We start from the raw sequence: 19738 nt of genomic DNA on the forward strand, positions 1-19738 counted from the left end.
GTTGCGTTTGGGCTCTTTTGGAGACACAGACAGAGATACATTTTAAATGGCTGACATTGTCAATTATGTCGACTAATTGTTACAGCCCAACAGGCCAGAGAATATGGATTATGATTACAAACTTTACAGATAACATTACACATTTTACAGTCATTTTTTATTTTGATAATGCACGTCACCCCTGTCAAATACAGAAATAAATGTAAATAATATTAACACACCTGAATAGCAGTGTTCTTTTTCTATCCCTGCACATTTTGGTGGTTTCCCTGGTTTTAACACACACATTGCAATGCTGTCAAAAGGGGTCCAAACCAGGTCAGAGAAATCTTTACATTATAGAGCAGAGAATCCTCTAAAATGTGCAAGGCAGGGTCGAGAGGCACTGCTGAGTAACAGCTCACTTTTGTACTGGCTCTCAGTGCTGTTTTTTGTGTTGTTTTCTGCTGGGATATAGCATATTTGGGATGCATTTGTATTTAATATACTTTTAAATATCTTTTGCCATGACCTCTATTCAACAGGTATTTTTGAAGAACATCAATACCGATGGTATTCTGTAAATATTAGAGCTAGATTGCAAGCTACAGATATTGTCCCATTTTTCCTGTTGTCAGCTTTGATTATAAAAATATCTATATATGCCTCTATATTGTAGATATAAATGTCATGAATAGTATTGCAGATACTATTCTCCTTTCTAAATTGTCAATAGATAGTGGTTATGATTGTATATTTGGGTTTTGCATTCTTTGTTTTTCTAACAAAAAAAACAGCTTTTATAAAGAACAGTTAATAGCAGCTACTTTTGAGGGTTAAGAACTGTTATCTTCTGTACTTTCCTTCACCAGCCTGTCTAGATGGGTTTAGCTCATTATTTTTTTTATTATTATTTTGAAAGGTCTTAAAGGTTTTATTTTTTGACCTTATAAAACCCAAAACCACAAGCAAATTCATTGCCTTTGTTGGGATTAACAGACTTTGTCTCCTTAGTCCGGTAATAGCTGTTCTGATGGTTGATGGTTGTGAAATGTACTGAAGATGATCTGATGTATGACCTGTGATAATGTTGTATAGGTAAAGATTGTAAAAGACCTTATTTGTTTTTTTTAGAGCAGGTTGGATCTTCATTTATATCTTGTTACAAATATAAATCAATAACTTTGTGTTTCCCTCTGGTGAGGTGAATGGAGTGCTCTGGAGCTGGGAAATTACTGCTGGGCTTTCTAAAAGCACGGAACCCCTAAAGGAATGTTGATGGGGTTTTTTTTTTAGGTAAAAACAACACCATGTGCTGAGCACCACTTACTTCTATTTTTTTGGGCCTTCAAGACTTGGATTGGATTGTAACTTTTAAACACAGGAATAGCAATGGATGCTCATTACAAGCAAGACCTGAGAGGGACCTGAGGGCAGCAGCAGGAGAAGAAGAATAAGAAAGAGGAGAACAACACACTGAGGAGCACTGATGTAAAACTTTCTTTGTGCTATTGTTCCCTCAAGTCTCTGATACAGAACAAAGCTTTATACATCTGTTGCCCCACATGTTTTTTTTTTTAATGTCTGTACAGATTATGATTTATCTGTTTAATAAGACTATATGCAGATTTTCCTACTCATTGTCTGTCTCTTGTGGTTTTCTGAAAGGTCTAGATGGTAATTCAAATATTAATTTAGACTGAGTTATGTGATGTAGCAGCTTTTTAGCTAATTGTAATTGTAGCCAATATGAATGCCATGTTTCAAGTTGAAAATTTCTAATCCTAGTTCTAGCTCACTACTCACAAAACACCTGTTTCAACTGATTATCTCATTAAACACACATTACTGAATTAAAGTGGCTGTGATAAAGCAGGAAAAGCACTAAAATGTTAAGGGGAATGGGCCTAATCTGAACACCAGTGGGCAGACCCTTTTGTCCAAGCTACAGAGATGTCCCTAAGGTGACATTATGTAAAAAAAAAAAAAACATGTCCATGACTTGTTAAGGTGTGGGAACATGTAAATCAGCCATTAAGTTGGCCACAATTTCCTTATGTTTCCCAGCTAACAAATCAAGTAGCTCTCAGGGTTTGTGAACAATATGACTGCCTGAGGAAGGTAAACAGGTCTGCATACTGTCTGCGTCTGAGCCAATCAGCTGGTAGTATGAGAATTAAGTGTCTTTTACTTAGAATTATACCCTGTCTCACTGCAACAGACTCCAAAATATCACCTTAATTCATTCCAAGATCAACAATAAAAAGAAACCAGTTCACTCTCCATTTTCTCATTAAAGATTATCCTTGGTTTGGAGCTTTGATGTAATATTCAGTTTCTTCATGAGCATTAATTTACAGAAAAGCAAGCTTTATTATTCTCCGGCTAGATTTAATTGAATCGTTCCCACTCCTTAATAAGTCGTGGCTACGCCTTAATGAACTTGTTTATTTAGTAATAGAAGACATAGAAGTTCAAGTTAAAAACATTTAAGTCAGGGCCTAAAGGAGGCCAAAGTGAAATAGTGGGATAGAGGAGAAAAGGAAGGGAAGATGGAAATGATGTTAGAAGTATTTCAAAGCACCCTTGGTTACCATGGATTCTTCAGTTTGAAACTGTAGCTGAACTTTTAAAGTTTTTTAGGGAACCTCCAAAAAACATTTTCCTCTAAGAAAAAAATATTTTCTAGAAGGTCCTTAAAGGCAGATTAAAGATCAGTGGTAGACGAGCTGTTTTTGGACAGAAATGTTTCTGTATATAGTGGAAACCTGTTTCATACTATATGTACATATTTGCATCTCTTTTTAAAAAGGTATTATTAATGGTTATTAATTAGGTTGTCAATACTTTAGTAACCAAATAGTTAAGAAATGGTTAAGTTACAGCACACAACAAAGAGCAACCGTGCCCTGTCCTGTGCCAAGTGGTGATTCCACATTCATTCATTCATACTGTTAAATAAATTGTACCATGTAATCATTTGATATATTGTTGTACACCACATAATGATTACTGGATGGAAAATGAATCTGGGTGGTTACATAAATAGTTATTAACCCATATGTTAATACTGACCACACATTAACATTGAACCATTGCTTTTATTAATAATAATACTTAAAAAAAAACATTTCTAGAGCAGTAGTTTTCGGCAACAGCAATATACAACCTTAAATCAAAAAAAGCTGAACAGTATAAAAATGCAAATGAAAAAAATATGCAGTGTAAATCTTCAGTTTACTTGAGTCTTTGATAAGCAATGATTGGTAGAGGATCTTCAGTTTGTAACAAATGCATAAGAAAATTATGTTCTTCAATGCTTTTCAAATAAGGAGTGGAAGAGATTTATTTTTTTCTCCTTGTACAATGCATAACATCATTAAATTATTCAAGGACAAAAGTACAAGCCTAAACTAAAAAAAAAACAGTGATCTCCAGTCCCTTAGACGCACTGCATCAGAAATCATTATTCAACAATAATCTGATAAAGAACCACATGAACAAGAAATTACTTTACACACCTTTATCAACAACAAGCTCTACAATACAGAGTTACTATATTCACTACTACCACTTCACTCACTTCAATTACAGGCAGCACTGTATTAATACATTATGTAAGTAAGTAATATACTAGGCAGTATATAAAAACTCATTTTTATATATAATCTGGATAAAGTGGAATTCTGTAAAGCAACTTTACCATTCAAATTCAGAAACATTGCAATTATACAGATAATATCATCATTATTAAAACATCAATGGTATAGTAAGTAATATGTAATGTGTATAATTAAAAGTGAATAAAAAAATCAAGTAATGATGAGCAGGTATAGGAATATCACACTAGTTATTATTATTATGTATCACAGAAGATTATGGTAGACTAATGTTTTACCATAAACCACTATTATATACTAGGAGTGGGACAAAATATCAATTTTGCAATATATTGTATCATATTAAAACATAGGCTCCCTAAGACTCACCCCCCAAGTTGTTGCTTCATTACTCCACATGGTGGAGCTAATCTAATGAACAGGGTAAGCCAGTGGTGAAGAATATTGGTTGTTAAATTCTGTAAAACTGACACCAATAAATCCACAATTCGTGATATTTGCTTATTTAAGAGTATTTGATCCTCTTTAGTAACACAGACACTGTGAAGTATCATAGAGAATAGTCTTGTAATAAACATCATTATCCTGGTCAACATATCTTGACCATATCATAGCATGAGACGCCCTGTGATTCCCACCCCTGTTATAAAATATGGTGATTCCATAGTATTAACAAAGATATATCAGCCCAGAACAATGACTTCCATAAAAAACATAGTAAAACCATGACAATATCAAAGTACGGACACAATAAGTAAAAGACATAGAGTATATCTGGGTAGAATCACTGTGAACTATATACAGCTCTGAAATCACTTTAAAATGATCAGTTTCTCTGATTTTACTATTTATAGATGATGTTTGAGTAAAATTAACAGTGTTGTTTTATTCTTGATGGTTGTCAGAATAAATATTTGTCTGCCAAAAGCAGTCTTACACACTGCTTTTGGGTGCCCATCTTTGAAATTCAGATTTGTTTGATGGCTTGTGACCATCTGTCTTCCTCTTGATTACTCTTCATTGAAGAGGTAAATATTTTTATTTGGAATTTGGGACAAATGTTGTCAGTAGTTTATGGAATAAATCAATAGTGTTTATTGTACTCAAACATATACCTATAAATAGTAAAACAAAAAAAGATCATTTTTAAGTGGTCTCTTAATTTTTTCCAGAGCTGTAATAGCCATATTTCTATGATGTTAAATCACACAAAAATCATATTGAATTTCTGTATATTATGATTACACCTACAGTGAAACTGTACTGGATCCATCCGGAGCTTTAGATCACATTATAACTGGAATTACGATTAGTTGAATGGTTAGAGGTAGTCAGACTTATTTGGATTCTAGATCACTTAATTATATTAATTATATTAGTGCCTAAAAACTAAAATATACCAGTCACTGCATCTTTGCTTTTGAGGTAATCGGGTCTTTGACTTAGGGTAAATAGGCAGACCTTGTAAGCAGGTCAGTGTAATGTTTATCTATTCAATTTTCTCAACATTTGGGGTTAAATTAGATAATAGAAAACTGGGTATAAAACCTTTTTTTATTAATTTTGCCATGTTTTAATTTCTGGAAATATGAAAAAAATCTACCTATTCTTGATTTTCTTATTTTTAATTTTTGCATGCTGTAATAACAATTGAATTAATTACACCATAGGATTTTTGTTACACAATATAAAAATGGAATTACATTTATACACCAAGTATTGTATTCTAAAATCTGCTTATTTCATTGTTTGGAAAAGACTGGCTAGTAAAAAAATAGCTTATTAAAATATATTCAGTAAACAGTTTTAGCTGCATTGTTGTTCTATTGGTTTCCAGCAGGTGGCGCCTATTGTTCAGAATTCCTCCTCCCGAATAAACCGCAGCTTTATGTCCATCTATGTTTATGTGGTATTTTTAAATTAATGTTAGTGTTTCGAGGTTTAAAAAATAGTATTATTAATATAATTCACATATTATTCATATAATTAGTATTATTTCCATTCACATTTCCATACATTTGGAATTCAGATCTCCTTAGTGTCCATATATAGATACAGTAACAGAAACATCAGTATATTTCATAGTTTATGTGTAATATTAAATTGTACAGTTTGAACAGTAATGTGCAGTGATGTGTATGTTTTGTTTACTGTAATGTATAGTGTAGTGATTTGTGTTTAATGTCTCTATATTTATACTTTACCACAATATTTTCAACTTACCTGTACTATATAAAATAAGAGACCACTTTAAAATGACGAGTTTTTTTTTTTATTTTTTCAAATTGAAACATTTGGAATATAATCAAAAGGAAAATAAATGATCACAAACCATCAAACCAAGCTACTTGAATTTGTGCACCAGGAGTGGCATAAAGTTATCCAAAAGCATTGTGCAAGACTGGTGGAAGAGAAAATGCCAAGATGCATGAAAACTGTAAATAAAAAAGGGTTATTCCAAATATTGATTTCTGAACTCTTAACTTTATGAATATGAACTTTTTTTTTTTTTTTTTTGCATTATTTGAGGTCTGAAAGCTCTGCGTATTTTTTGTTCTGCAAAAACTTCTCTAAATGACTACATCTTTATGTGGAATTTGGGAAAAATGTTGTCCGTAGTTTATGGAACAAAATGTTCATTTTACTTAAACATATACCTATGTCTCATATGACTAATTTATTATGTTTAATAATTATGTAAATATAACAATTATAATTTATACATATATAAATACATACACATTTTTAAATCATCTTTCATGTGTATATGTTAGGCTTCGGGAGTCTAAATGACTCCTGCATATGGATTATATTAACAGCTGCATTAGAATAATAACATTATGGTAGTAGATGTGCTTCTAGTATTCATGCATAACCATCACTCATTTACTAGTTTTCTGGTGTCATGCCCTTTGTGTGTGTGAGGGATAGAGGTGTGTGTGTGTGTGTGTGTGTGTGTTAGACAGGCAGAGGGGTCTGGTGGGTAATCAGGGCCATTGTTGTGCTGAAGGCCGTGAACTTGGCCTTTTGTGTTTTGGCCCGCAGCTGCCCCACAGCTCCACACACACACACACACACACACACACGCTCACGCGCACGCTGTTCACTTCCATATTTGTTTCATGACAGATTTCCATGTGCTGTCAGATCACCGAGACAAAATGTAAATGTAGCCCAAAAACCCTGTATCTCCACTTTCACCGCTTTTTTATTTACCATATATACCATTTCTATTTTTTATATCGAGTCAAATAATAAACTGACCATTATTAGCAATGCTTAAAATAAATAAATGATGTATACACCCTGCAACCTTACAAAAACCTTCACGTTCAGGTTAAGGGAACATTTGAGAATACGTTCCCACGTCCAATATAAAACATCAGGGGAACTTTCTAACAACGTTAGAAACACCATTCTGTTAGCTGTGAAATTAAACTAAAAGGTAAGGCTTCTTTTCTTTTTGGAGATACAAGGTTTAAGAGCAAAATCACGACGATTTATAATTAATAGAGTAATTAAAACATTAAGTCTCTCTCAGGTTTAGATGAGCTGAATTCATATTAATATTCACATTTATAAAACGTTTTATTGTTTTAATGTTTGCCAGATTATTAAAACAATAAAACGACAATAATTATAGACGAAAACAGCTGTAGTAAATAACAATAAGAAGAAATAAATCATAATAATAATGTAAAAAAATATTTAATTTTTATATATAAATTATTTCATTTTCACAGTAGTGTGAAAATAGGGATAGGGGTCTCTTGTAAGGGGGTCACTCTGTAGGGGTGCAGGGGTGGGGGGTCTGTGTGGTTTTGGGGGTTGTGTTTCCTCTCCAACCATAAGATGTATGTTTTCCATTAAGTCCATTCCATAAATGTTTTTTTAAAATGGACGATTTTTATAATGTTTCATTACCTACTGGATAATGGGTCATATAATCATATAATTAAGATTCTATATAATAATAATGATACGTATTATAATTATACGTATACGTATTATATAATAATAATAATAATAATAATAATAATAATAATAATTATTATTATTATTATTATTATTATTATTATTATTATTATTATTATTATTATTAGTTTAATCTTTTTAAAAGGGAAAAGTGTCTTCCCTTGAAATTATATTATATAATATTATATTGTATTGTATTGTATTGTATTGTATTGTATTATATTATATTATATTATATTATATTATATTATACATGCTATACATTGTTATACCTTTATAATAAATGTATTACATTACTGATTATTAAAAAAAAATAATAACTAGATTGAGTTCCATTAAACACACACACACTTATATCTAATTTTGTTGCATGGTCTCCTCACCCCCACTAAACACAGGACCGAACCGCTGTGGAGGAGGAGCGTGCTAAAGGCTCGTGTCGCGCGCGCGTCCTGCATATTTACCAGCATCCAAATGTATGAGAAGGGACACCTTATTTTCAGATCCTTAAAACTGAAACCACCCTCAAACACACACAACGTGGTAATTTTTAAATGGTACTAATCGTAGAAACATTATACAATGTATTTAGCTTCATTAATCATTTAGTAACTTTAAGTGTCTTCAACCATGCAAATCATTCTTTATTTTTACATAATGCAGAAACAGTGAAAAACGAGCGAATTACACAATTACACAATTATTACAGAATATAAAGAGTCACACAGCAGCACACAGAACATCCACATCCAACCATTCTCCCCTACCAGCATATTTACATTTCTCCTTTTCAGAACACCAGCACAAATAACGAGAATACGCAGAGGAACACAGAGAGAGATATTAATATAGACTGTATTAAATGAAATGGTTTAAAGAAGAGAAGAAAAAAGAAATTAAGAATAGAATAGTAGAGAGCAGAAAATAAGAAACCTGTTTAAGGGGAGGAAAATGAGAAAATATGAGATGAGGCAAAGATGGAGAAAACAGCAGAAGAGAAGAGAAGACAAGAGAAGAGAAGAGAAATAATAAGAAATAAGCGGGGAATAAGAGAATGACTATATTAGAGACTGTAGCTAAAGAAAAAGGCAATTAAAAATCAGAATAGAAAGAGATAATTACTTTTAAGAAGAGAAAACAGCAGAAGAGAAGAGAAGACAAGAGAAGAGAAGAGAAATAATAAGAAATAAGCGGGGAATAAGAGAATGACTATATTAGAGACTGTAGCTAAAGAAAAAGGCAATTAAAAATCAGAATAGAAAGAGAGAATTACTTTTAAGAAGAGAAAACAGCAAAAGAGAAGAGAGGAGAAGAGAAGAGAAGAGAAGAAGCAGGAAAACAGAGTATGACAATATTAGAGATTGTACTTTTAGAAATAGACAGTTAAAAATCAGAAAGAAAAAACAGCAGAAGAGAGGAGGAGAAATTTTGAAAAGGAGATAGACAGAGAGAAGAGAAAAGAAGAGATGATAAGAGAAGATAAGAGAACAAAAAGAAGAGAAGAAATGAGAGGAAAAAACAGAACAACCGAAGAGACAAGATAAAAAGGAAGAAGACTACACCAAATGAGAAAGAAAAAAAGAAGAAAAGAGAAGAGAATTAGAGATGAGACAGGGCACGAAGAGAAACGAATAAAGAGGGAAAGGGAAAAGGATAGAAGAGAGGCGAAGAGAAGAGAGATAGAATATTTGTGAACGAAAAACACATCATGCAGCTTCATTACAGCATATAAAACACACACACACCCACACACACACACTGAACAGAGCATTCTCATTAGAGAGATAACGCTGGAACTTTAGAAGGTGTGTTTTCTGTTTAACCAGAAGCTGATAAGTTCAGTGCAGCTGTTCTGCCTGTATTCAGACTGAAAATGGCATAAAGCTCAAAATGTGCTGTTGACATTACAGGTCATCAGGGGTCATCTCAGACCCTCTGAAGGGGACGTGATGGTCAGTGGTTCCACAGTCCTCTTCCTTATTCTCTGTTTCCCTCACTGATGTTCAGCTCAGTCGGTTCTTTTCATTTACGTGCATCTGTTTATCAGATCTGCTGTAGGAAATGATCCCTCGTGCTTCACTGATACTGTAGCAGAATGGACAGAGGAGTGTCAATATGTATGCAGATGAATAAAGTAATCTGGGGTCAGCGTGTAAAAACAAGAGAAGAGCTGAGACAAGGGTAAAAAATAGATTAAGAATTGAGAAAAGAATAAGTAATAAATGAGACAACATGAGAAAAGAAAGAAGATAATAAAAACCAAGAAGAGAAGAGAAGATAAAGGAAGCAGGGAAGCAGAGTATGACTATATTAAAGATTGTAGCTTTAGAAGAGGACAATTAAAAACAAAATAAAAGAAAAGAGAGAATAATTTAGAAAAAACAGGAGAGGCGAAAAGAAGAGAAAAGAAGAGAAGAGAAGAGAAGAGATAAAAATAAGCATGGAATCAAAGTATGACTATATTAGAGATTGTAGCTTTAGAAAAAGACAATTAAAATAAAGGAATAGAAGAAAAGAGAGAATGATTTTTAAGAAGAGAAGAGAAGAGAAGAGAAGAGAAAAGAAATGAGGAAAGAAAAAACAAGATGAGACAAGACATAAAAAGACGAGAAAAAAGAGACAAGAAAAGAGAGTAGAAAGCTGCATTTTAGGACCCTAAAACATCACTGAATCTGCAGGACTTGTACAGACTGGGGGTCTTGAACTGTGGAATTGATCTCAGTGTATTTTCTCATCCATATACTGTATGCAATATAGAGCAATAAACATTTTGTTCAAAGCTATCTGGATGAAAAATAAATAAAGAAAATGAAATAAAATCAGCCCGGCCGCCTGCCGAGGGAGACGTGTAGAAAATAGGCTAATATTACAGCTGAACTGATTGCTCACAACATCTTTATGAGTTTGCTTTGTTGTGTTTATAATGTTAACATGAAATAAATCCCAACAAAAGAGGGAGGAAATGAATGAAAGAGGGAAGGGTGGCCTGTAGGGGTAATTAACTCGTATTAGATAAATCTGTGAGGGAGATAATTGTATCACAGTGAAAAACAATGACCCCGAGTACAGCCTTAAGGCAGAGCAACACAGGGGGCTGGCATCAGGCCAAACACACTTATTCACACACACACACGCACACAATGAGCAGAGCTTTGTGAAAAGTAAAGAAGAGAATGAACATATAAAGAGAGTTAAAACCCACATTTATACAGAGTAAGTGTTAATGAACTCGGATTAGAGTGAGTAAATGAAGGGTTTACTGTCATCACTTACAAAAATACATAAACATCCTGACTTAAAACAAGGCCTCAACATCTTTGGTAAGTATGAGCTGGTTACTCCTGCAATGGTACTTAAAATGAGTTTTTTTGATTTGACCAAATTGAAAACCTCTGAAATATAATCAAGAGGAAGGTGGATGATCACAAGCCATCATACCAAGCTGAACTGCTTGAATTCTAGCCTCAGGAGATGAATGAAGCTATCCAAAAGCAGTGTGTAAGACTGGTGGAGGAGAACATGCCAAGATGCATGAAAACTGTGATTAAAATCCAAAGTTATTCCACCAAATATTTATTTCTGAAATCTTGAAACTTTATGATATAAACTTGATTTCTCTGCATTATTTGAGGTATAAAAGCTCCTCAAATAATGCAAATTTCAGCATTATTTCAGTAATTTCTCATTTTCAAATAAATGTTCTAAATGACAACATTTTATTTGGAATCTGGGAGAAATGTTGTCTGTAGTTTATAGAATAAAAAAACAATGTTCATTTTACTCAAATATATACCTATAAATAGCAGCTGATTCAGAATATATATCATATCAAACGTGTCAGTTACACTGGGTCAAAATTTATGATTGGACCAATAGAAATTCTTCTAAATTAAATTCTTTTCTTTTTACGTTGACTTCTACTGTAAGTTAAGAAGGTTTTATCTCTCTCCTTTAAAGTTGCTGTTTTAGGAGACGCACACACACATACAGTACATATATGGCCCTTTGGAATATATGGTAATATGAATGTCAAATCCTAAATTATACTGCAAATTATTCAATTCAATTTCTCATAATAAAAATGTTTTATTTAATGACTTTATTTGCACATAAGAAAAAAAACACAACTATGCAGAAATAGTTAAAGTGACCTCTATGGCCTCGCACTCTAAATTAAAACCGTTTCATCAAACCTTACAATCTCATGAGATGCTAAATGTCGAGTTACCTCGTTAGAATAAGATCCCAGGGGTCTTAAAGAACGAATAACACCGGCTGAAAGAAAGGAGAACCGCGTTATTTCGTTTCCCACCTGCTTTCCGCTAACAGACCCCTACAATGCAGTAAACCCGGCTAATAACTCACATTCACAAGCGGCCCGCTGACAGCCAGTACGCGCTGTTAACCAATCATGCTGCAGGACGCAGGATCGTACCAGCCAATCAAACAGCGGGAGGCGGGATTAGCTGGAAAACGGGTGTGGAGAGAGCTGTGAAGCCGCGCTGAATAAACAGCAGAGGGCGCTAAAAGAGCATCAGCGCTACGGTGAGAGGGGCTATGCTTAAAAAGGCAGGATTATATATATAAACTCTTATTAAGGCCTTTAGCTTCAAAAAAATCGATTAAATAATCACTTTGATAGTTTGACATTTTTCTTTACAACGAATAGTGTTTTTATATTGATAATCAATTAAAGCATCAATCAGAATCTTAATTTTATTAGAGACATTGCTGATATAATAGGTATAGATATAATAGAAATATATTATTATATTTCAATGCGATACTGAAATGTCAAATAACCTGATCATTTTGCTTGTTTGTTTCATGTATTTATTTTATAACACTGAGTGCACCTATTACTAATATTTATTGAAATGTATTGAGATCCATGTTTTCACTGAGGAGACTGCATGGTTTATTCTATATAGTCCTATATATTATAGTGTGAGGAATGTGTATTTGTAGTTATATCACACTCAAATAATACGAATGAATGCAGTAAATTAGTATTATCCTAATTTGGCTAACAAAATGCTTTCATACGTTGATCTGTAACCAGAGCCTTTTAAGGACACTTTTAACAGCTCACCTAATGATATGCATAAAAGTGGTATATTTTTATTATAAATAGTAGCTAAATGTAGCCAAATGATACGAACCTAGCTTATAGTGACTATATTTATATACTATAATTACTTTAACATAAATAAGCATCAGTTTCGTTAGATTAAAAGGAACAGTGATGATTTTAATCCATTTAAACCTTTCGATTGAGTAAAAATGTAATAATCGCAGTGCAAGCTAATATAAATAAAGCAAGATGGTCAAAGTAAGCAGATACCTGCAATAATTGAAAAAAAAATCAATATTAATAAATGCAAGAAATCAAATGTTATGCAAAAATGAATGTATAGAAATAAGAACAAATGTTTTTGAATGAATTTGGTTGACATGCGTGATCATTCAGTGAATTTAATCCGTATGAAACAGACTCAAGTGACTTTTGTTCGCGTTTAATTCGACTTTTCTCCATCAAAGAGAAGCTCATGGTGACTTTGCGATGGAAAAGTCCAGTCTGTCACTTTAATGAGGCTGCAAGACGGACACGAAGACACACACACACACACACACACATACACACACACAAAAGAATTATCATGACAAAAGCAGAATGAAAAACAGAAACGAGAAGAAATAAAAATCTGAACTGTTTTGACCAGTAGAAGTGTTTAATCATCTGCACCTTTAAAAAATCATTTCAATAGAATTAATGGAATTAATTTGCTTTTTTAAATCAGAATCTATCATCCAAACTACTGATCTGTAAACTACAAGCAAATTAGAAAATGAATAACAACAGCACAATTTCTGCTACTACTAATCTAAAATAGTAACAACAAAAATGTAATATATATTATATGCAGCATATTAATATTAGAAATAAACATCATCGTCATCATTTTCTTCATTGCCATCATCCTCATAATAAAATTATGTGAAAAAAGAAACAAATACAATACAATACAATAAAACGAATAATAATAATCATCATAATAATGCTAGCAATACCCATAATAATCATTATTTGTATGATCAACTTTAATGATTGCAATCTTTGCCATCATCGTTTTCATGTTCATAGAACCACACTGGAAAACATACATTTATATAATAATAATAATAATAATAATAATAATAATAATAATAATAATAATAATAATAATAATAATACTAATAATAATAATAAATGTCATTATTATAAAAAAACAATAATTATATTTAGATCAGCAATCATCCTTGTCATAATCATCTCCAATGGATAGCAAATAACACTTTAATTAAACATTTTACACTGATAATTATGTTAGTTAATGCTAAAAAGAAGAAGAAGAAAAATTTGAACTATGATTATAACAATCATTAGCATTACCATCTAATAAATAAAAACACAATAACCTAAAGCGTTAACATGCGTCCAATACGGTTCTTGCTATGTGCTATGCAGAATTTCCCTAACGCTACTTTAACCTACGTGTTTATCCGTCGCTCGAACAAATCAACAAAGCAAAACACGATAATCGATCGCGTTATTGATTCACTGTTTGTTGTTTATTTAACCTAATATAACGTAAAACATGTGTTTATGCGTTATGGATGCATTATGATCATTTGTTTAGTCTAATCTCTGCATTAATTTACATCCTCTATTGTTTCTCTCATTTTATTTTTTATTAGTGCATCAAATTATAATCTATCCCACCTCACTGTTTTACACTGTATTATTTTACTAGGTAAGACAGTGAGGCGTGTTTTTAAAATTAAATATAATCAAATAAATGTTTAGGAATCGCAAACACTGCGTTCAGGAGTGCTCTCTCTACTGTCTTATTCTATTGTCTTATTCCAGTGTCTTTTATACTGTGTTATGTTTTGTTTAGGTATTTATTATTTGTATTTTTTTTCAGTATGTTTACTATAATAAAACGATATAGTTATAATAAACGAGCTGCTATAGTATAGTAACACATTGGTAATGCTGCATTAATGACTGTAGTATAAACTTCCATTTAGCCTGGCTTAGCTAACTAACATGGCCATCTAATCTTTTCAGCTCTTAACCTCAGCTACTCATCATGGTTATTTTTTTTGGGTATATAAATAAATTTGGGGTAATTCCTTCACTTTTGCCCCCCTCGTGTTTTTGCCCCCTCTCTCTCTACCCCCCTTCATACCCCCCTATCCTCCTCCTCCTCAGCCCGTGCTGGACTCTTATTGATCCAGGAGGAGCTAATTAGCCCTTCCCGTCGTGACTGTGGAGTACTGCGCATGCGCACTGCCTTAATTCCAGCCATTTCTTGCAGGAAAAGTAATTAGCAGGAATAAAGACTGAACAGTTTTTTTCTCTCTCCCCCTTCAGTGTCGTCAAACCCCACTTTCGCCTCTTCCTGCACCGAGCCAGGGCACGCCGCGGTCCGCGTTACAACCAAATACTCCTCCAAAGGCTTTAAAAGACTGAAAAAAAGACAAGGATATACCTCTACACTTCAAAGAACGACCTAATCTAAGCTAACTGACCAAATGGAAGTAGGCGAATGGGATCTGTAACCACGACGCCCGTCCACTGGAATACAAAGCGAGAGTAACGCGGACGGACAAACGTGAGTTCAACTCTACTTAACGCTAATTTTGCTTCATTTGTTTGTCTGTTGGTTTTTTACACTTCATTTAGACTACTTTCCTAGCTCCTGCTGGGTCTGTTTTGGTGTTTGAGTTCGCGCAAAACACACACACACACACACACATACACTGCTGTAATAGCTTCGTACACACACAGGCACTATGGGTGTTTTCGCTACGAGAAGTTACCTTAGTTACCGCTATTAAACCTAACGCCAGCTAGTTAAGTAATTGCTAGTTAGCTAACGTTAGTAGCTAAACAGTTAACGCTAAATTGGAGTTAGCGCTACAAGTTTTACCTTTTTCGGCCGCTCCTCCTTCACTCCAGAGCAAAAAGAGAGTTCAGAACAAGTCCAGAGTCGTGTATCAGAGACAGTCAACCGTTTTTGCTCCTTACTTTGTCGAAAACAAACACGAAAAACTCAAGTTTCATATTTTCCCGTTCCACCTTAAACGCTGCGCTTGTTGTTAGCGCGGAGCCTTCACAAGTCTGTGCATGCTCCGCGCTTACAACAAGCGCATCGTTTAAGGTGGAACGGAGAAAATCCAAGTGAGAACTTGTGAGAACTAACATCCTCTGTTTTGGGCGTTGTTGGGTTTTTGAGGGTTACATAGAGTGGTCGAAAATGGTGTCCAGAGGCAGTTGAACGCTGTAGGATAAAAGTAAAGCAAGATATACGATCCAAGTGTCGAAAAAAAGGTCCAAAAAGGGTGTGTTTGCGTGCGTGTGTGTGTGTGTTGGTCTTCAGGTCTCCAGCGCTTCGAGTCAACAAAAATAGTGAGAACTTCTTGCTTCTTACTGCTGTTACACTGATTTAAAGAGGGTTTTTGCTATTCCAGGCGATTCCAGAAAAAAAGCTATGTGCTCTCAATGATGTTATAATACGATAAAAAACGTCTAAAAAGTAACGTTAGCTACATTGCTGCTGGTTGCGTATTTGTTTTGTTGTAACTAAGATATTTATGTATTTAATATGAGGTTACATATGTTGTCTGTAGTCTAGTCAAAAACTAGCTTAGATAGACCATTTCACACATGTAGCTAGGATAACTAAAATAATAGTATTTCTCAACACGAGGTTAGACATATTTTAGACTATGTTAGTCTATTTTATTCCAAGTAAAAGTGGAAAAAAGGCCAGCACTTCAGTGTGCAGGCAGGTCCCTGTGTAAGATAGGCTTATACAGAACCAGTGTGTCTGTCCATGGTGGATGAGGGGGAAGGGAGAGGAGGGGGAGGAATGCAGGGTCAGAGAGTCCTGACACCCAGGTCAGAGTGCATGGTGTTAGAGAAAGAATGGTGAAAAAGACAGATAGAGTGAAAAGAGGGAGAGTGAGAAGCTGAAGATACAAGCTGACAGGAGGAGGAGGAGGAGGAGGACTACCAGTCTGCTGGGAAGCCAAACTAAACCAAACCAAAGGGATGATCACAGAAATCAGATGGTTTTGTGTGTTTATGTCTGTCTCCGAGTGTGTGTGTGTGTGTGTGTGTGTGTGCGTGTGTCTCTGTGTTTATGTTAGTGTGTGTGTGTGTGTGTGTGTGTGTGTGTGTGTGTCTGTGTTTATGTTGATGCTTGTGTGAGTGTGTCTGTGTTTGTGCGTGTGCCTACTCATTAATACACCACCAAAAATATTGACATCATATATTTGGCCCTTCATATCTCAACCTGAAATAAAATGCTTCCAACCTTAAAATGTACCAACAAACACACACACTCATTTTTACACTCATGTATACAAAAACATACATACCCAAAGCTAATCAGTCAGTACAAGCGTGTTTGGTATCCGAAACTATGTGACTTAATATTGCAGACCCTTAAAAATCAAAGTAAATCACTTTTAGCTATATCATCCAGCCAGAAAATTTCCTAGCTGATTAATTGTGTAAATTAGATTAGATTTTGCACTGAAAATGTGGTCAGAAAATTAAAATGTTTATAGTTATCATAATGTCAATTCATATAGTAGTGCAATAGTGTAAAAATTTAATGATATGCTATATATTGTTTTACTTTACAACAAAAAGTATTACATTGATTAAAATTGATTAATTTGGCCAATCATATTTGAATGTAATTTTATATGTTTTTATCTGTCTTGGTCTCTGTGAATGCATTGTGAATAAGTATTGTCACAAAGCAAAAAAAAAAAAAAACTATGGTTAATAAAAGAGATGTTCAGATTTTATTAACATTTCAGAACTGAATTATTCATGGATGACAAGTATGAACCATAGAAGATGACAGAAGAGGTTTAGGTGATGCTTGACTACTGTACCATTTTTTTTTCTGTGTTTATAGCCCCTATAAATACATATTACATTTATCCGTATATACAATATAAATACACACATATATTACTGTGTATATATTAGTAATATACATTTTTCTGCCTGTACTCAGATGTACTTGATGTACATTTCTAGTATTTATGATCACACATCTCGGCCCAGCTAACACCGACTGTGTATCGTATGTCACACCGAAGTCAGCCCTGGAGGAGTATGTTTTGTTATACTGTGGATAGATTGCACTTCATCCTGACTCTTGACTTGACCTTATGTCTATACACAGTCTATTGCTACTTCAATTCTGACTCATAGCCCACCATACAATCAATAATACACACATATCACATATAGAATATGGCGTACTGATCAGTTCTATTGTGACTATTCCATCCAGACCTGTTCCATTTGTTGTAGATATTTTTAGTATACGTGTTATTACACGAGTATAGCAACATTCTAGTCAGTGCATTCTTTTTTTCTGTCTTGCTTAAATAAAATTTGGTTATTTGTTTATCATTCATATAGTACTGGCTTATGCGATACTGATACTGCAGATGGCTGTTATATGCAAATGAACCATTGAACGGTCAAAATAATGCAGCCTTGCCTTCAGTTATGTCACATGAAGGTGTGTTTTCCTCGTGTTTACAATTGCAAGAGTGAGTCAACAACAGTGTAGTGTAGTGTAACTGTGTTTATTTATTTTGTGGTATAAGTATAGGCATTTATTGTGTTTCTATCTGCAGCTTAAAGGTAATACCAGTGATGTCGCACCTTTAGTTTAGCTTAGCACAGTGAATGGAAGACTACATTGTTCTGTGATTTGCAGCCACCCAGCAGCCAAATATCACAGTGCTGAGAATTCCTAGTTGTAATAAAAGCACTTTATAGATATTATTTGTTGTTATTAAGTTTTTGTCACATCAATACTGAGACTAGTGCTGGGTTCTAGGGGATCTGTTTGAATGAATAGCACATAAAGTATGTACGTTTTTCTCATTTGAAAAAGATGAAAATAAAGATCTGTGCTTATCTCTATAGACCAATAGTGCATTTTTATTAACACAGAAACAGACCTTGCCAACAACCAAGCGTACTCTGACAGGAGTGGACAATACGGTATAAATGCAATGTCACAATACTTACTATACTGTAAGTTTTACAACATGTAATATGTCACAGTATTATTTTTTTATGTTGGGACACATTTTATACATTGGTTAATTATGCTCTTTTTGTCATTGGCTGTTTTTCTGGAAGTTCAGGCAGTATACTTTCTTAACTTTCAATGGACTTAAGTGTTTAAAGGTTTTTTTTTTTCCAGTGATGCTCTAATATTTGTGTTGCATTCATTAAAAAATATTGATGCAATAAAAAGAACAACTTTTTTAGAATGTTGTGACATATATATTAAACAAAAATGTAAAAAGCTATTATTTTTTTCTATGTATAATTAAAGAAAGCACTAGTTTACTAAGCAGAGGTTCAGACATTGGATTTAAATTTTTAATATGACAGGATTGTTCAGTATTCTAGTATGCCACATTTGTGGTACCAAGTAGCATTATTGATAGTTGTTTTAAAAATACTGTACATTAATATGTGTTATTATTGTAACATATATTATATATGTTATTATGATGAATCTGAAAAAAAAAATGTTCCATGCCGTGTGTGATTATAAAAAAGAACAATCACAATTGTTTTAATCAATGTTGAAATCACAGTTATTTAACATGACTGCTGATACAATGCAATACCAAAAAATGAGAATTGCAAGAGACAAATGAAAACACATTATCATAAGTAAAATGAAATAAGAAATAATGTTGATATGATTGGGAGGGGCGAGGCCACAACAATGTAAATGAAAAGGGGTTTGCTGTAAAAGGTTTGTCTTGATTATGTTGTTTTTAGAATTGTTGAAAGCCAAAGGAATTGACAGTAAAATGTGCTGGAGTATGTAATATATTATCATCAAACACAAACATGTTCATATGTTTATGCTGTAAAGACAAGTGCAATGTAAATAAATTAGACCTTCTCTGCATTAATGATGATTAGTAATAGCTTTTCTCCTCAGCTGTGTTTAGGACGGAGTGCAGTGAGTGTGTACCTGGTCAGTGCTGATTGTGTTTGTGGTGTTCTGCCTGCGCATGCGTCCACCAGCTTTCTCTCTGCTTATCATAAC

The 19738-nt window shown here is 33.6% G+C and overlaps 1 protein-coding gene across 1 annotated transcript in view; it reads left to right on the forward strand.

The window, feature by feature from the left end:
- The first annotated feature begins 14906 nt into the window (after nucleotides 1-14906).
- zfhx3a (zinc finger homeobox 3a) overlaps nucleotides 14907-19738 on the forward strand; it is a 39123-nt gene continuing 34291 nt past the window's right edge. The window contains exon 1 of the mRNA XM_049483357.1: nucleotides 14907-15235. The gene's annotated coding sequence lies outside the window, so the exon portion shown is untranslated. The remainder of the gene's footprint in view (nucleotides 15236-19738) is intronic.

Source organism: Astyanax mexicanus, chromosome 9, assembly GCF_023375975.1.
Source record: "Astyanax mexicanus isolate ESR-SI-001 chromosome 9, AstMex3_surface, whole genome shotgun sequence".
NCBI classification, from domain to species: Eukaryota; Metazoa; Chordata; class Actinopteri; order Characiformes; family Acestrorhamphidae; genus Astyanax; species Astyanax mexicanus.